Below are 19,840 nucleotides of genomic sequence, written 5' to 3' on the forward strand. Positions count from 1 at the left end.
TCGGGTTATTAACTTTACAACGAGAGGGAACGCGTCTTCTCGCACACGTGTAATCGATCATCGCGACACACGCGGTTGTACGCAGGTGAGCATACGCGGCCGGATTAATTACGTTAGCCTGGAATTGTGAATATTTTTTACGCTCGAAGCTTCGATATCGCAGCGGCATGAAATATGCATCAGGAATAATATAACGGGCATTCGTGAACATCCCGTACAATCGTGTGTGTTATGAGGTATTACATCCATGCGCATATATATATATATGTATGTGGGGGAGGAATTAATTGAAAGAGGGAGCGATATTGCAAGTGACGTTGTGCGCGAATATGCGTGGGAATAAAATCGAAAAACAATTGAGATGATCGAGATAACGAATATTATACGAGCGTAATGGAATAAAGATTAAAAAAAAAAAAGGTAGCTGACGAAAAAAAATATTGACAAGCCGCGGGTGTAAAAATATGGAGAAGTAAGAATTGAAAAAATTAAATCAATCGATAATCGGATGCAAAAAAGGTATAACGAGAATATGTCGCTTTTTTTCTGCAAAATAAAAAGATCCATCGATTCGATGATAATGATAATTATATCTCTGCGTGATTGATGGAGTTGTTTTTTTTTTTTTTTTTTTTCTCCATTCACGCTTTGTACGGTGTTCACGGTATCGTAATTATAAAGTAGCTTGAACTATTATAGGTATATATAAACACGAGCGTAATAATCATTAGTAATATCTCTTGAAATAGAAAAAGGAAAGAGAGGAAGATAAAAAAAAAAAAAACCTATACGCGTCAAAGAACCGTGTATATTATATAAGCTGAATTTGTTTAAAATTTATTACCCGCGCGTTAAGAGATCCCGTCATATTAAATACACCTCTAATAGCAGGTGAGAATCTGGTAAAATTCAAACGTAGAGATAAAGAAGAAACCAGAAAAAAAAAAAAAAGAAAAGAAAAAAAAACACTTAACCCTTTCCGTCAAAAATGAAGATCGTTTATCTTATTTCTCCGTAATTGATGCTGTAAAAATTTTTACGATAATCCGAAAGTCCGTCCAGCTGTAAATTTCATCTACGCAGCGTCCGTGAAAAGTAATAAAGAAACGAGAGAAAATAAAAAACCACTTTTTCTCCGAAAAATTTGGTCGAATTTTTCTACCTCCTTAATTCTCTGGCGCGGTTCTACAACGGGAAAATTCTCTAAAACGGGAATCTGCGGGTATAAGGGAGGGGGGGGGGACGACAAAAAAAACCGGACACTCGTTATATCGCGGATGAAATGACGGGAGAAAAGTTTTCCATTGATCGGACGGAAGCAGCTCGGATCTCTGATTGAAATTCGAGCGAGCGATCTGGATACAACGAGGAAACGTTACGTTTTAAATTCTGCCTACTTTAGTCAGTACACGCAAATATTTAAAGGTAAAGGTATAACCATATTAGCCGAAAAGCGATTGACCGGGACGTCCGAGTTTGTCGAAAAATTAATAATGCACGTTTGACGGCTGCTATCCGCGCTTCACCGACCATATACCATGTGAGGTATAAAGGTTAATAAACGACGCACAGAGCAGCCGTTATAATGTAACCATCACGTATACGGTGAGAACCCTGAATTTGTAAGTGATTTTTATTCGCGCAATCTAGGGCCGTTTCAAATAAGACGATAATATACGCGCGCCTGCGACTGATTGAAATTATCGCGCGAGTTCTTCTTCTTGATTCGAAACGTATTAACGGATTTTTTTCTCCCTAAAATGTTCAATATTTTTTATCGGCGCAATTTTCTTTCCCTTGTAACGTTGCGCGTATAGGTACGAAAAGAAATTTTAGCAATAGAATGAATGAGTGAAAATTAAAAAATTAAATGGGGGGGAAACGACGCTATTAGGTATCGTGATCGCGTGTACGCGCTGTGAATGAAATATGAGAAAAAAAAAATATATGTACGTGTATAGGTGATAGCAAAAAAAAATAAAAAATCGTACAACTCGTCGACTTATTTATAAACGTATACAGTATAATATATAGATTTATGTGTACACAAATGTGTGTATACGGTGTATCATAGCTGTATTATATATATATATATGTGTATTATACATACGACCGGAATCAAGTTTTGGGGCTTGTAGGCGCGATTGGAAAATTCCAAAATCGTTTTGACAAAATTATAATTCTCTCCGGTTCTCATGGGACCTATGTACTGTCACATGAATACAGCTGCCATCGGTGGTTAGCCGAGCGTTCGTTATAAAACTGGAATATATCGCGTTGTGAATATAACGTTGTATGCTATATTACGTCCGTATACCTCTACAGACACGTCAAAAATCTATTTTTTTTTTTTCTTTTCTTCAACCATACACCGACCGAATAGATTCATTCAAGTTTAATAAATATTTATAAAAATTATTCAGGGTAAAATTTCTGTAGAAAAAAAAAAAAATCATAATTACAACCGAGCGGGCTAATTTTTTTTTTCTTTCGATTTTTTCGTTCTTTCGATTCATTATGAAAAGTTTCAAATATATATTCCGATTTTCATTAATTCCGTACGAAGTAAAATATAAATTTTATCCTTGGATTATTCGGTTCGGCTTCTTGAATTTCACCGACCATTAAATAAACCTATAAACACGTAATATCGTACAAAAAGAAAAAAAGGAAAAAAAAAACCATCCTCCGATAACCTGGTTAAATATAATTTTTATTTTATGCACCTTGTACACTCTCGCAATTTGATTTCAAATTCTAACAATATATCATGATTTAAATAATTTCACCACCACATCTCATTTGCAGCGCTCGTCGAATCATTACACATGAAATTTTAATTTAGGTGAGAATTTTTTTTTTCCATTTTTTTATTCTCGTTTTTGTTCTTTTTATCTAATTTCTTCTGCACTCTTTTCGGGGCAGTTATATGTATAATATAACGAGCCATAACCATAAAGAGTTTCACCCGACAGAACGTGTGACTTTGCTTTTTCATCGCAGGTAAAGAACTTTTTACTTTTTCTTGTTCTTGTTCTTGTTTTTTTTTTTTTTTTTGGGCTTGAATAGAATGGAAAATAAAGCTGAAACAATATGTACCTATACGTTTACCGTTGGGAACGGACGAATAGTCGGAGGTAAAATAACGAATGGAGTAACTCGTAGGTACGTAAACAGCATGTAAAATTTCCCTCAAGGTTTTGCATTCGGATAATGAATATGCATATACACGTAATTATAATAATCGATATGCACGTACGTAACACTCGCTGTGGTTCACCAGATATATATCTGTAACAAATACCGTGCGATGCACTCGTAGTGTTTGGTACGTGTATTGCAGATATTGGACAGATATATAGTTATGTACATTTAAGTCACGCTTAAGGTATATATTTTCGCGCACGTTGCTGAGATACAAGTGAAAGTGTGCGACTCGGTTGCGCCGGTTATAAAGATCGGTACAGTACAGTTGTTGTACGGACGTTAGGTGTGTATGTCGCACACGAATGTAAAGAGCAATGAAAAAATATCAAAAATTATTAATAAAAATTCGCCTTCTCGTATACATGTGTATCGCGTGCGTTATATTTCAAAAACACCGACGTACATTTTTACACGTATATATATATAGCGTCGATTAATTACCTCAAACTTCGCGGTTTCGTATATATATGTATAATATAATTTATATATAGTTATACGTAGATACTATAAATTAGGTACATAAAAGGTAATTTCATATTCAAATTCAAATAAATATTTTTGTTATTTGTTCAATGCGACTTCGTATAGATTTATACCTATGTACACAACCTATGCGGTGCTAAGCCTTTGTACGAAATATGATGCGGTTTCATTTTTAATCTTGTATATATATATGTAACATTTATTATAAAGAAATATCGAAACACCAAAAATATCTTACGTTGTTCAGCTACTTCGGAAGAAAATAAGAAAAAAGAAATAGGTACATATGTATAGAGAGACAGAAAACAAAAAGAAGGAGAAAAAAAAAAACATACGTATATGTGGTTAATTACCTCGATATATAAGAAATAAATATCACTCCCGATGGTAATTAAGTGTGCGAAAACCTTCGAATTGCGATAATTGGCGGATATATATGTGTAGTTTACTTGCCCCCAGGGGTTTAAATTCGTACATATTATACCCAATGTATATATCTATAATAGTCACTGGTTTATACAATTTTTTTAATTTTCGGTTTTTTTTTTTTTTCAGGGGGGTTTTTTTTCGCTATTTTTATTATTCCAGAAACGCGCCGTCGAATGATCTCTGACTGATAGCGCGTGTACGTGAAACATTCGGTGTCAAATCACCACAGCAGCTGTCACCCTGACTATACAAAATTTAAGTACACCTGTAATTCTTTTTCTCGCACATAAGTGGGTTTTTATTTGCTCGGTTTTTGTTTGTTTTTTTCGTTTTTATTCTGGCCGTAAATTATTCAAGCCGTCTATCTCGAGAACACCATTGTTCCTAATTTCAGGCAGAGATCATACGAGATTCTTTGTGAAAAGAAACCATATGATAAAATGAAAGTCGCATTACATGTGAAGTAATTTCAATTCTTTTATAATTTTCTCTCTGCTCATACATACCTAGGTATGTACTGTTTTATTTTTTCTTTAGAAAGATTTAAGTAAATTTTCGAAAGAGAATTCAAAACCGAAGGGAACTTTTTTTTCTCACAACCGTAGAAACGTCGAACGAGAATATAAGCGCGATTTTTCTCGGTCTTTTTTTTACGATTTTTGGGTTTAAAAATCGACGCAATTTTTGATCGAGTTAATGTCGCCACTTTTTCCATTTCTCAAGCGACGAAAATTCAAATATCTTCATTGGTTTTAGTGGTGGTTCGATTCGGTTGACGGAAGTGCAGTAATTTCTCTGGAATAAAAAAAATCATTCCGCTATTCTTGATAATCATCAATCGTCTAATTTTTTTCTATCATACGGTTACGATGCGAAATATTTTTTCAAAGTAAATTCATACCTATAATACGTATAATTATACGGGCATATGCGATATGACCATACAGTCGAATGGGAAAGGTGTAGCTATATTTGAAAAATCAAAGTAAAATAAACAAAAAAAAAAAAAAATGATGTAAGAAAAAAAATCGATTCACCATGCTATAGAGTCACATCATATATCGCGACGAATTAGCGAATATATTGTAATGAATAGGCCTCAGGTGTTTCCTGTATACAGGTTTTTGAAAAAACACGTTTCTGTCCGATGGCTGCGTGCGCGCGAAAGAGAGGAAAAAATTAAAAGAAACAAAAAAAAAAAAAAACCTACGAACTGGTCCCCTTCGCAAAAGAGAACAATTTAAACGTCTTCGCGGCACGACGCGGTCTCGTATAATATCTATATATACATAGGTATACATATAATGATGATCGTATAACGCTCGCGGCCCCGCGGTCAATATGTATATATTATACATACGTATGTATATATATGTATAATTAACCTGCAGTACGAATTTACAGCTTTTACAGATTTTTCAAACGTGCGCACGAGGTGCTGGACTGTGAAATTGAAAAAATTTAAAATTTATAAGCAGGTATAATACAATAGCTGTGAGCATATGATCCCTGGATATGTACGTACGTAAATGGGTGATGTATAAGCATATAGCATCGTACATGAACTTACTTTGTGTACTTTATCTCGGAGAGCACAATTGCGATCTCGTTTGATGTGGGCGAGTGCAAACGTTACGGATATATTGATAATTTTCAGTTTTTGATTTGTTTTTTTTTTTTTTCTCCCTCACGTGTGTACAGGTATGCAAATACGGCTGCAGCGCAGCGTTGCGATTCGCAATGATACTACAACGCACGTAGAAACCGAGATAATTGTTTAATTATATTATGCGCGCTTCTCAGACGATATATAAACTCGAGGCGAAAATTGCATCGACGGTATCTCGGGTGTAGGGAAATTAAAGTAGACCGACACAGAGAAATTGAACTAGCGAAAGATTCGCTCATTTGTGATCATAAGATAATACACTCACATTAAGGTATATGCCTTAGACTCGTATGTGTAATAAACGCCTGCGCGAGCGGTGGCGAAGGTTATATCAAATTTGAGGTCATGGTTTTCGAGTCACCCGCATCGACTCGACACCTGTATAATTATATTTCATCTGTTTCTAATATTAATTATTATATAATAGAACAATATCACCATAGTTACGCATACTTACGGTATACCTATACGTACATGACGTGACTGTGATGCGCAAGGCCGCAAAAAAATATTTTATTAGAAAAATTTACGGAGCGTAAATAATTTTTGTACATTTTTAATAGAAATAAAGATACGACAAACAAATCAACGAAATTATCGTACATGACCGAATTTCTTCAATCGTACACATACATACATATAGAGTTGATTTTAAATGTTCACATGAATACACAGTTGTTATAGGTGTATGTTTTGTAGGTATATGTTTTATTAAATTCTTTTTTTTCCTCCATATCCATCAATTTCTTATACGTAATGAAATATGCATTTAAACTTAATTGAAAGGCCGGCCGCATCATTTTAATATACACACAGGTATAGGTGTGTAATTAATTAAATAATCATTCTAATTTCAAACTAAGTGAGCAAATGTGGTTTTCTATGTTTATACTTCAGATATATGTATACCGCGAGAGATTTTAATGATCTTGCCAGACATGATCTCAAATTAGAGATCTTAATATTTTTTTTTTTTCTTCTTATCTCTAACACATATTCTCCACAAATTTGTCTAGTTCTACCCAATAAAAAGTCTCGAATTGAGTTAGGTGAAAAAATAAATTAACATTAAACGTGGGGGGGAGGGGGGGGGGGGGGGGGGGGAATAGAAGAAAAAGACACATTTATCCTTTTAAACTAAATGATAAATAATTGCTACATTTGATTAAGAAAAAATGATATTAAAATTATTTGATCTCTTTTTTTGTTCAGTTTTTTTTTGCTCCACGAATAAAATAACTGCACCGTAAGGTTGATTTTCGAATGATTTGGTCACACGAAGTGTCCGTGTACTCAAAGTATATACCTGTGTCTAATACCGTAGTATAAAACTTTGATGATTAATCCTTCTGTTAGATTAATAGCAAAAATATGTCGTTCCGTCAAAATGTCTCCGATGGCATAGAGCACGCGGTAATTCCGTGAAAATATAACGTATATCCGTGTTAGATAAAATGCGTCTGTGTATATGTCTAGGTATGTAAATAATGTATGTATATATATAGATATACATCTAACATACGCGCGTAATGTACGTTAAAAGACCGCGCGGTGTCGTAAAATCAGCAGAGTCGAAATCGATAAATTAAATTCTCATATAGTCATTTTTAGGGAAGACGAATTATATACACGGGCATATAGATATACATATCTACGTATACAGCCACATTACATTTATACTTGTAGGTTCCCTCTTGTCTGCCTAATCGTCGCACGTGATTATAACCACGTTTTACACAGGCGAGAAGAAAAAAAAAAAAAAGATCTCATAAAAACCGCGCATTATTACACGTCGGGATTTATTCTTCAGCTGTAGAAAAAAAAATAGAAAAACCACGTAAGAAAAAAAATATAAAAAAATTCGGGTTACACCGTACAGGTGTATATCATAAATACACACCACCTGATGACTTATTATTAAGCACTAACGTAATAATATGCAGCTTAAAAGTTCTGTATCTAATTGTTTAAATAAAATTATTAGCCGCGCGTAGATGCGCACCTATAATACGTAACGAAGATATCGAATTCGCTCGTCCATGTGGAGTGACATCAATGCGGCGGACGACGGTAAGACGCGACGCGTGCATGCGACTCGGAGACTTCGATGCGTGGACGAGTGTGATGTGCGCGTACAGGCGGGCCCGGCTATAGCGTGTACGGCGCGCGGCGGTCCGCGTATAATAAAAAAGTTGTCCGAAACAAAATTCGTCGTTATTTTCTGGCTGAAGGAGTTTTGACCTTCGTGGACACTAATGACCGACCGCGGCGCGACAGCTTCGCCCGCTAATAATATGTGTACATATATATGTACCCGTCGTACATAAGTATATAGGTATGTATATTGGCTCGGTTCCAGTTCCGCCGATGCATTTTTGCCTGTCTATATATAAGATTTTTTTTTCCATTTCCCCCTGTTTTTTTTTGTGCCAAATTTTATGTACCGCACGGACGCAAAATTTGCACGATCCAATGCAACAACAATGAAACCGTCAATCTGACTGCAAAAATTTGAAAATTGAAATAATCTCCAAATGTCGATTCGCGGTACGTTGCATTCAATAATTATGTTTATAAATATTTCGACATTTGTTGTTCTCGTATAATTTTTCCTCGTTTTCATCATTGTCGCGGTTATATAGGTACGCGATCTACTGCACGGGACAGCCATGTATTTTCACTTTCGTACGTATATTACGCCCTTAATTCCGGTTCCTAGTCCTCCATATTTGATTGTTTCAATTCAGAGTTTGGTTTTGGGAAATAATTTGATCGAGAAACCCGATTCGTTTGTATTATACACGATACTTTTTAGTGTGCTGCACGCAAAGCAGCGGCAACAGCATCAGCCTTGACCCGCATTCAAGAAGCGTAATCCCTGGATCTACACTGTACAGTTGATTAAGAGAGTATAGAATGTATAATACATAGGTATACATACATGAGCAGTACGTAGTATGTAGAAACAAACGTATGTACACGAAGATGTTGTTTTTTTTACACATATAAATCTTTGGTATAACACATATATATATAACAATGAATAAATGATTACTCAAACCCGGTGAGAAGGTATATAACAGCGGCGGACATATTGTATATATATGTTCCATGAACTTGAGTACATACACACATATATATACATGTACATACGTGAGTTATTAGGTTTATTATATTTTTTTCGCATATATAGTTTTCGATATTAATTGCCCATCATATCTTCCGCAGTGAATTATACTTTGATTATATACACCTGCAGCGCGATGTCATAAAATACGAAATGACATCGTATCATATACGAAACCTAAATCCGTGCTGTATGACGCTAGTCGAAGGACAATACCTCGCACATAACTCTATATACATATACACATGATTTAAAAATCTCAATTGTGTCGAGGATCATCGCGAGCGATGATTATCGTTCGATTCTTTTTTTTTTTCTCCTCTTCTCCGATTCATTTTTTTCTCTCTTTCTCGCCGAAGACACATGTAGGTACCGTAGCGTATGCTGCCATAGACCTTGTCATATATCTTGCATTGTATACGCTTAGCTAGAAGGAGAAAATAAAAAAAAAAATTTAACACCTGTGCGGTACCGACGAAATAATTTTACGGTATAATAATTTCGACGATTCTGCTACACAGCACACGCGATCTGCAACATTGACATCAATGAACTTCATGATATACCTGTATATATACACACGTATAATGTGTATTGTAGCTATTATATACCCACTCGCGATTTAAGGATACATATATTCATACATGCGCTTTATTAAATATACTTTTTCGGAGAAGTCGTTATCCTCTTATAATTATACATTTTTTTTTTTTTTTTTTTCATTTTATACACGTTGTACATACGTGCACGTACTTGTGTGGGTACACCGATATGCAACGTTAATTGGTCCATCTGGTTACGTGCGTTTCTTTCCAATTCATTCACGTATATGTATCATTATATCAGGTGTGGTACACGTACCCGTACAGCTGCCTGTGTGCGTTTTCACCTTCATCGATTTTTTTTCAACAAAAACTGCTATCGTGAACGGGCGAGAGTATTAAATTTTTTATTTTCATTTTTCGCTTCTCACTTTTTCAGTTATATTAACGTGTGCTATTGCGCATTATAGCGTAATGTTATATGCATATATAGCGTGTATTTTTTATATTCGCTGTAATGATCCATGAAGAGAAACGCATCAGCGAGCGAAAATATACAATATAATGTATAATTTCACTTTGCGCAAATTTATTTTTATCGCTATATTTCGTTGTTTAATAATTTGATTTGATTAAAAAACTTATTCCTCTTTGTTTCTCTTCATCTGGCCGGTAACAACGATTCGACGAAATCGTCGTTTCGTTCAGAAATCCTACAGAGCTTTTGTTAAAAAGTCGAAAAGAAGATAAAGAAATTAAAAAAAAAAAAAAACAATTTCAATGCCAATAAACTTGAGCGTCGAACAACGAACTCGCTATGCATGCGGAATAAATGCAAAGAAAATGAGAAAAAGAGAGAAGATAAGATCTTGATTATTTTGTCACATTCGACTTGAGACAAAGAAATTTCAACTTTATATTAAAAATATTTTTCCGCATAAATTCGAACTCCTTTTTCATTTTTTTGCTCAGAATAATTTCGAAAATTTATCGACATATTATCTTTACATCGGATATCGTACAGGGTAAATGTTTGTCGCGTCGAATTTATTGTTAAAACAACTTAAATATACATATACAATATCAATCGATCGAATCGTACGCCGAAACAACATAACGTAGCGCGAAAAACTTTTTACTCTCTAGGTACGCACGAGTATTGAAATGTGAACAAAATTCGTGCGAGAAGAAATCAGGTGGACCATCGTTATGGGTGGCAGTTATAGCTGTTCCGACTCTCTGACTAGCCGATTAGCAAGTTTTGACCCAACCTAACCCGAGAGGAATGATTTCCTCTTAATTATATTGCGGTGGTATAACTTAAAAGTTCTCGCGCGCAGTAGCTGTCGTCAGCAGTTAACTCGTACGGCCGCTGTCTTTTGACTTTTTTGCCCCCGAGCTATAATTCCAATTCGATTCCGATATCTCTGTATTGAGATACTCGCGCGAACGTTCGGATCCTTTACAATTCACGTAGCTAATTTGAACCGAGTATATCATAAATGTGTACATGTAACGTAGGCGTATTATTACATGGCGGTTGTTCGGCATTTTTGCAAACATCGCGGACTCACGAATCGAGTCAAGGTTATCGACGAGATTCGGTGTGAAATTCCCTCGCCGATGTAGACCGCAAACGAACATAATGTACCAAACGGAATTGCCGTTGTTACTGTGACATAAGTCAGGAAATCCCAAGACAAAATGAGTCCCGAAAAATCGCTTTCATTTGCGCCCAAATTCAACAAAATCGACCATCGGAGAGCGGAGATATCCGACGATTTTTCCATCAGGGTTCTGAAACCGTGAGCATAAAAACGTTAGAAGGGAAACCTCGACTCGCGCCGCGTCTGCCGTTAGAATAGTTTCCCTACGTTACCGACCGTGCGGTTGACAGTCAATGAAAAATCGCCAAGACCGATAATCACGGCGGCTTTAATCGCACGACGAAGTTTCGCACATCGCTTTATTATTCCTACGTCTACGTTGTTTGTAGGTAAAATTTTTGCAAACATTACAGAGTGACGGCGCGTGTCAAGGTCACGTTTGCGCATATGCCTGTAGGAATGTTTGAACGAGTAATTGGTGACTTTAGACCAGTTACAGATCCAAACTATCCGACGATAACTGTCTAATGTCTATTGACAGAACCCATAATGCCACCTGCTACTTCTACAAAAACGTCTGAATTTTATATCGCGCCCGAACGAGAGCGGTTGAGAAATCGATGCAAACGGTACGTCGCTCGATCGAACTTGAACTTGAATTTTTATTTCGGTACACAGGTAAAAATCTGAAAATATTTCGATTCGTCAGACTCGATTTGAATTTCGCATCTTTGTACCAGGAAGCGTGATACCATAATACACTCGTAATAAAAGGTGGATAAGTACGCACGTGCAAAGTATGTATAATTCCGTATTAAAATAGTTGTTCGCCTTGTCGAGTATAATAAAGATATATACGTTGACGGCTGAGTTTCGCATCGACAAAGATGCACATGATGAACCGATACGATTGTTGTGTCCGCCGGTCGGGCTCGCGTACAGAGTCGTTGAGAATTTGATAAGAAAAAAAAACGAAAATGATGGCGTGTCTGTTGCGGTTGGGTACGGATCAGCTGAACGCAATTTTTTGACGTTATTGAAATAGTATGAAAGAAAAGAAATTGGTAAATCGGTGAACAAATAAACAAGAAAAATAGAATGTTGCAGCTGTTGATTCGCCGAGGAGAAAGTCCGTGTATTAACAACGTTAATTACGGATCTATAAGCTGTAGAAATAATAATGTCTTTCGTATCGCGGTGATCCTCCTTCGCGTACAGGATATCCATACGAGATGAATTAATCGATGGTACAAGGTATTTTGTTTTCTCTTTTTCCACTCGTAGAGAAAATAACGATCTTTCGATTCCCCGACCGTTAATGTAACAGCCGCACTCCGATATATTCGAAAATATCAAAAGTTACGGTTACGGCGCACGAAAGCTGTACGCGCCGTCATTTTTACCTCAATTGTAAAAGTCCCTTTTTACACCCGCTGACGGAGTTCACCAGTTCACCAGGCGGTCGAACCTTCCCTTTCAAAGCGGCGTGTACGAGTCCTCTTACTTTCCCTGTTCGCCAGACTAGAACTTTGTAGGATAATTCCCGTTCGACCACCTCGCTCCACCACCTCCACGAAGATTGTTATTTTTCTCCTTATATTTCTACCGCGGACCTACCATGTAACGCATAATATATGGGGCATTTCGCGTCTACTCGACCCACACAGATCATTCGAATTACACATTTACTGGTCGAAGATTACGGGCTGCCTGGGTTTTCCTTCAGTCGTAACGAAATTTTCCTCAACTTTCGTTTCGAATTTTCAAAACCTGACGACGTCTTTCGGTGCTCGAAAAACCCGACGTACGAATACCGCAGACCCGTGTGCGTATGCATACGTATATGTATTCACCCATGTCCATTGAATCGAACGGCGAACGAACGTAGACAAAGAGCGTTTACTCTTAATTCGACGTCGCAACGACCCGGACGCGAGTTCTGTCATTGACCAGACGGAAGCGGCGATAAATCTCAAATGTCGTAAGGCTGCAAAAGTAAAGTCGCGCAGACTGCGGAGCGTAACTATAACGCGGTGTCCGGGGCCAGCCTTTCTACATATCCGTGTGCAGGAGGGAGCTGTACGGATGCCGAACCGAAGATTGAATATAGGAGAGGCAAAAAATTCGTGAAACCAAAAAATCAACTAGATCAATGGTTCGGGCGGACGAAACGCGTGTCCGCGAGGACGTCGACTCGGACGCCGTTTCGTTTGTTTTATTCTTCTTCTTTTTTACCGATTTTTTTACTTTTCGCCAATCATTTTTTTCGAATTTTCTCATCTCAATTCGTCAGAAGACCTGAGCTTCGTCGCGATTGTCGTCACCCGTCCACCTTTTTCTCGCCTTCTATATATAAATAAAATTCAATAGAAATAATTACAAACGATAAAATAACGCCGACGTGGTTTGACATTTTGCCGTAATAATACGGGAATTATATACCTCCAGCTCGTATATATACACATAAATATACATGGGTATTATATAGCCAATATACGGATAGCTCAAGAGCGAATATAATGGTGGCATGCTGGAAGTGCAGGCATGAAATGGCATGAGTATAAGGTATGCGATGTAGTTGCTGCCCGCGAGCCTGCAGGAGTGTTACAAAATATCAGCTTTCACCATATCAGCACTATGTATATACGTGTACATGTATGTGTATATATACCAACGTTACACGCACACGCCGTGTACGAATATACATATATATATATGTACGTATAAAAGTATAATATAAGCGCGCACATGTATGAGACGTACGTACGTACGTACGTTGGCTCTGATCGGCATTTATAACAGCGAGCTAGGCGGCTAACGTTTTCAGTATTCCAGTTCTCGACACTTTACACGTGTGCGGAGAACGCAGCCGCGGCAATCGCGTTAATAATCGTCGATCTATTTTAATTTTATAATATCCACGCGCACAATGCATATCACGCAACGATCGATGGTGTACACACACCTCGCCATAATATTCGTGATCATTTTTTATCGAGACAGAACAGTGCAGCTCTGTTAATCGCGAGATCACCCCTTCCGCCCCCCCCTCCTAGATTACTTCGGGATTATCTCTGGTCGTATCTGATCGAAAACCGAAGGAGAGATTGTAATTAGAATCCGGGAGGGTATACAACCGTGAGATTGGATAAGTCGGCGTCTGCAGGCGACGACGACGATTCATCAAAATTCAACGGTCGTAGTTAAAATAAGCGAAACTTTTTTTTGACCTTGGCCCGGCGTTAGGTATTATACCCCCGTCGCTGCGACCGACGGCGGCACAAACTGTGGCAACAACCATTGTTCGAATAAATGAAAAAGCGAACTTTGGCGAAAAATTGAACGAAAAACGGGAACCACCGAACTTTGTTCGACGAACGATGCGGACGCACGGGATTCTAATTTTTGTAATTATTTATCGCAATCGATTGCGTAATACATATCGATTGATAAAAATGCTACGTTGTTGCTACAGTGAATCGCGCGGGAGAGTGAAAAAAAAAAAAAATGAAATTTATCCTCCGGATGATACCTGCGCAATGATAATTTTTATGAAATTCGAACTAGGTCGCGGACTCGGACGATCGTTCTAAGATTTCGATCGCAATATTCAACCGACAATGAGGTACGCACGGAATACGTAGATAATTTTATTCGAACGCTGTGCGTTACGTACCGTGCATGAAACTCTCTCGAGCCGAAACAACGACGACGTCGTTCCTTTTAATTTCACTTCGCCGTTTACATGCCCGGACTTTTCTTTCGGTTTAGAAATTTTTAAGATTCAATCCTCGCCTACGTTTTATACATGGGTATACGACGCTGTTTTTCATTACGCATAAATGTACCTCGTGCGCACCCGCGTGAGCTCCGAATGTTACACTTTCCCGTACACCGAGGCTACCACGAAATGCGTTCGGACGCCACGCGTGCTGCGTGCACATTCCCGATCTCGTTTTTCGATAATTTGCGGAAGTCGGGACTAGAACTTCAACAGGAAAACTTGGCCGTCTGAAACTAGGTAGTGCAAAATCTGGGCTAGGCCCACCGGTAGATAATTTAAATATTATTATAATATTTTTAACTCAATTCACACCTAAACCTGTATTCGGTTTTCAGCATCACTGATCCTCGCTCTGTGGTATTTGACAATCCGATAGTTTTAGAGGGAAACCGAACGCCATTATTTTTATTTATTTATCCATCTATTTTCGGTTTTCTTTTTTTTTTTTTTTAAATAATTTTGCTTACAGAAAATTTCATTCGGTAGCGAAATATAATTTTCATCGATTTCAGTGACGTCAGAAAATATGATAAGTTTGAAATTTTTTTTTTGCAAAAATTCCGAGTGTCCTCCTTATACAACGGCGAGCGAACTGAGGACGTTTCACGTGGTCGCATTCTCAGCTCGCAAATTATAATATTTTAATATCGCATGTGTCCTACGGATAAGATATACGACCTATGTATACGTATACCTATGTATATCACCGCGCCGCACAATGATTGCGCTCTGTGCAACTTCATTAGCTTCTATTAGTCCAAATGCCAGACAACTTATGAGCTTTATAGTATACGATTCCCGTTATGGCTTGACGGTCGTCGTTGCAATTAAATCGTTTTTTATACTTCAACTTTCAACGTTTAAAGATATCGACAATTCACTTTTGCAATACGCACTGTGCGCGCACACAACAGCAGCGTCGCTACTGCGTCATAATCTGCGAGATGAGAAATTAAACTCGCCTCGCGACTCGCTCATTTTATTTCATTTCAGTTCAACATTCCCGAGCTTCTTTTCCGTTGAAAATGAAATACCGTCGAGTAGATTCATCCCCTCCCGATGTGGAGGACGACGCAAAAATTTTCAGCAGCTGCAACGAGCGATTTTCTCTCCTCCGATCGTAACCGAATTATCTCGATTTCGACGAAAGAGAAAAAAAAGAGGAGAAAAAAACCTAATTAAAAAAAAAAAAAAAATAGGAAACACGTGTGGGAGGTCGAACAATTCTGTCTCGCCCGCATATATACATACATATATATACGTATGGTATATATGTAACGCGCACGGTATTTTTCAAATCCTGTTTTATAACGACATTTTACCGCAATGACGTCTGTTATAACGTCTAACAGCTGCTGGATTCGTCGGAGTTCGAGCCGTCGAACCGTGGAGGTATTACGATAATCGCCTGGCCATTGGCGGTTACGATTACACGGGGGTACAAAGCGTAATATGTATAACACCGACGCGAAACAGTATCGTTGAGGTTCTTTTGTTTTTATTGTTTTTATTGAAACGGAGCGCGACCGATCAAAAATTGGGAGCGGACGATTGATCGGTTGATCTAAATCGAGAGCGTTGGCGTAATAGTCAAGGGCAGCAGCCAACCAATAATCAACCTGCACCGGTCGAACGTAAAAACATTTTACATACCTAACCCATGTACCGGCGGTAACGCCGTATACGCGCACACAAGTGCGTCCGCTAAAACCGTCTCTTTCTTCTTCTTCTGTCGTTCTTTCTCCTTTTATTGTACATATCTCCACACTTCTTGACCGACCTTCCGACCTTCGGTGAACGTGTGCGTATGCCCCGCGATGTACCGTACAAGTGTACAACACGACGTGTCCCACGAAATAAGCTTTGTTTTGTAAATATATACGGGGGCACGGGGCGTTTCGAAATCGAAAGTATTTCGGAGCACCGATCGATCGACCGAAGATCGCCACGGATGCACGGTGATCGGAACAGATGATGGAAATAATCCGATCGAACGGCGGCCTCTTTTTTTTCCAACACGCGTGGTATTTTGTCGCGTTTACGGGCGAACCGGTAACGCGAGTGTACGAAGTTTTCATAATAAATAGAAAATTGAATCCGGTCGACAAACTCGCATGAAAAACTGTTGCCAATGCGACTCTGCGAAATCCTGTTAATTATCACCGTGAAAGTCGACCGAAAGTATATTATATACATACATATACATACATATATATATCTGAGAAAAGTCTCCGTATACACTTTTCGTTTCACGACATCGCACATTAATTGAAATATAATTAGAAAATCTTGATCGTTGCCTCGTATATAAAATTCCCTTCACCCGGCGGACGCGGACGATTGATAAATTGAAAATAATCGTATGAGATTTGTCACGTCGTATTTGACCCGGGGCGCAAGTTTTTCACGAACGTGACACACGCGCCACACCTGTGTGTGTTCACCTGTTGGTACACGTCCTGCGTTATGGGTGTACATGCGAACGTAACGTTCATTGGGTGAAAAAAAAAAAAAAGAAGAAGAAAATGAATAATCGATGAATGAATGAATAATAATAAAAAAAAAAAAAACTGTTCACATACAAAAATGGAAAGACGATGTTCGAAGTTGAGTATACAACGTCGTACATATGAGAAAAATCAAATATTGCCACCGCTGTGGAATTATATGAGAGGCTTGGGTTGGGTGATTTTTAATTTAAAATGTCACGAATCCTTACGTCATTTATGGCTAGTGCTTTCGAGATGTCACACTGCTGGGTTTCGCTGCAGTAGTAGAAGTGTTAGTTGCGGTAACTCCGTTTTTCATTTTTCATACACCTCGACGATGCAAAGGGAGCACAACATTTCAATAACATTTATATTAACGACACTTGAAACCAGTCGATATGTTGTTATTATTATTATTATTATTATTCGATTATCTATCTATTTATTCGTTCGTTTGTTACTTCATGTAGATCAAAATGTATATCTCCGTTCGTTAAAATCCTTCCACAAATAATTTATATTTATATACTGATTATAAAATTAAAACACTTTGTTCACTGCAGTAATCACTTCTCCAAATTCCTTCTTTTTTTTTGTTTTTTTTATTCCATACAGTAAATGTACGACGATACGAAGTCACTGGCTAGAATCGATCAAAAGTTGCAGAAGCAAAAAACGAAAAAATACCAAAAGAAACAAAGAGAACCAAAAATGGGGTCGTTTTTCGCGGGGTGTTCGGAACGAAAGAGGACAGCTGTGCGAGTTAATGGTCAAATAATATTACGTAAGATTACACGTAGAGATATACATACGTATGTATGTACATACGTATATTCGCGACACTGTATACTGGAACTGGTTTTTGCGGATTTATCTTTTCCGGCATTGTGCAATTTTCATAAATTTAGAGGCTATTGCATGCGAAGAATAATTCGCTGATTTCGATCGTGCTACCGCTGCAGTATCTCGTTCGGAATCCCCGACCTCAGCTACGGTACGAGATGTGACGAATATGAAATTCAAAAAAAAAAAAAAAAAAAAAAAAAAGACAAAATCTAACGCCGAATCGCGACTCGGAGTCTCGGCTCATCCTTGGACGTTTTTTTTCTTTTTTCTCCACAAACGTTAAGTTTGACGTACGTGGAGAAAAATCACGTCGGTTAATTAGTCGCGGTGACAAAAGTTTGAACGGCGTTTACCTCGCTCCGAGGAAAAGAAAGATAAAAGAGAGGGGAAAAAACGCGAAAAAATTGCGAGATGTAAAGAAAGAAAGAAAGAATGAAAGAAAGCCGAGCGGTAGTTAAATCTACCCGTTGGCAGTTTATGTAACTTGCGGCAAAAACTGAATACACCCACGGTATTACGTACCCTATATACTATACAGTGTATATCCTGCGGTAAAAGAGACAAAAAAAAAAAGAAAAAAAATAGGAAAGAAAGAAACACAAAGTCGAAAAACAATAATTCTCTGGCAGGTAAAATAATTCTTACGTAAAACTCTTGAAATTCACTTACACAGCCCTAACACACCTCCACGGAGATTTGAGAATACGAAACCAACTTGTGAAATACGAACCGCGTACTATCGGCGCGCGTTTTAAATGAACGCCTGAAATTTTTTGAAAACAGCAAGGCAATAAACTGGATCGGGGCGATCGTTCGCCCTCCTCAAAACTCTCCGCGGTGTTGTTTCATACGGTAAAAACGTTAAACAATCTAATGAAACTCGCGAAGTTAGCTGAAAAAATGTTTCGACATTTTAACCGATTTGTTCGAATGTAATTTTCCGTTTTTTTTGTTTTTCTCTTGTCGTTTAATTTTGTTACAAACAATCGAGTCGTTTCACGTGTTTATTTACTTGTCTGTTTTTTCTTCTTTTTTTTTTTTTTTTAATCAATCGTTTAGAAAACGGTGCAGGGAAAGAGGTGACGCGATGCGCTGCGTGTCGTGCGGAGCGATCGAAAAATTGAGAAACGAAATTTTAACGGGGAGAAGAAAAAAAAAAGAAAAAAGAATCAAATATATGGCATTCACCGCGGATGAAAACGAATGCTTGTACGACAACGGGCTCGATCGGACTGCCGTGTGCGGCATTCACCGCGGTGTACGTTTCTAGGTGGGGAACGATCACCAGAAGACAACCAGGGGAAACGATGTATAAAATTTTGTCCGCACTACGGGGACTCGCGATGTGGTGATTGTGTTTCTTGGCACCGTCGTCGTCGTTATCGTCGTCTTTATCCTACCGCTGCCGCTGCCGCTGCCGCTGCACCACGTCGTGAGAGAAGGTTGCGGGCTTGGTTTCGTTACAACCGATTCGCCCGTTCGCCGTTTTAGTTTTCAGGGAGTGGGAAAACCGAGATCGGTTATTATACCTACGAACCTCGTAATGTCTTCTTGTAGGTGTGCATAATCGCATCCTACTTGAATCGCTTGGAAAAACGTTTCGTTTCGAAACGCGATTTGCATATCGCAGATATCCGAAAAAAAATCCCATCGGGGA

The 19,840-nt window shown here is 38.1% G+C and overlaps 1 protein-coding gene across 4 annotated transcripts in view; it reads right to left on the reverse strand.

Annotated features, from left to right (window-relative positions):
• LOC105692038 (venom metalloproteinase 3) overlaps window positions 1-19,400 on the reverse strand; it is a 38,147-nt gene extending 18,747 nt beyond the window's left edge. For 2 of the 4 annotated variants that reach the window (XM_012410937.4, XM_048649258.1), the window contains exons 1-2: window positions 18,853-19,400; window positions 17,568-17,980 (exon numbers count right to left, since the gene is read on the reverse strand). The gene's annotated coding sequence lies outside the window, so the exon portion shown is untranslated. Of the gene's footprint in view, window positions 1-17,567; window positions 17,981-18,828 lie in introns of all 4 variants that reach the window. The other 2 variants (XM_012410936.4, XM_048649259.1) reach the window with 2 other exon arrangements.
• Window positions 19,401-19,840: the final 440 nt, after the last annotated feature.

Source organism: Athalia rosae, chromosome 2 (genome assembly GCF_917208135.1).
Source record: "Athalia rosae chromosome 2, iyAthRosa1.1, whole genome shotgun sequence".
Classification (NCBI taxonomy): Eukaryota; Metazoa; Arthropoda; class Insecta; order Hymenoptera; family Athaliidae; genus Athalia; species Athalia rosae.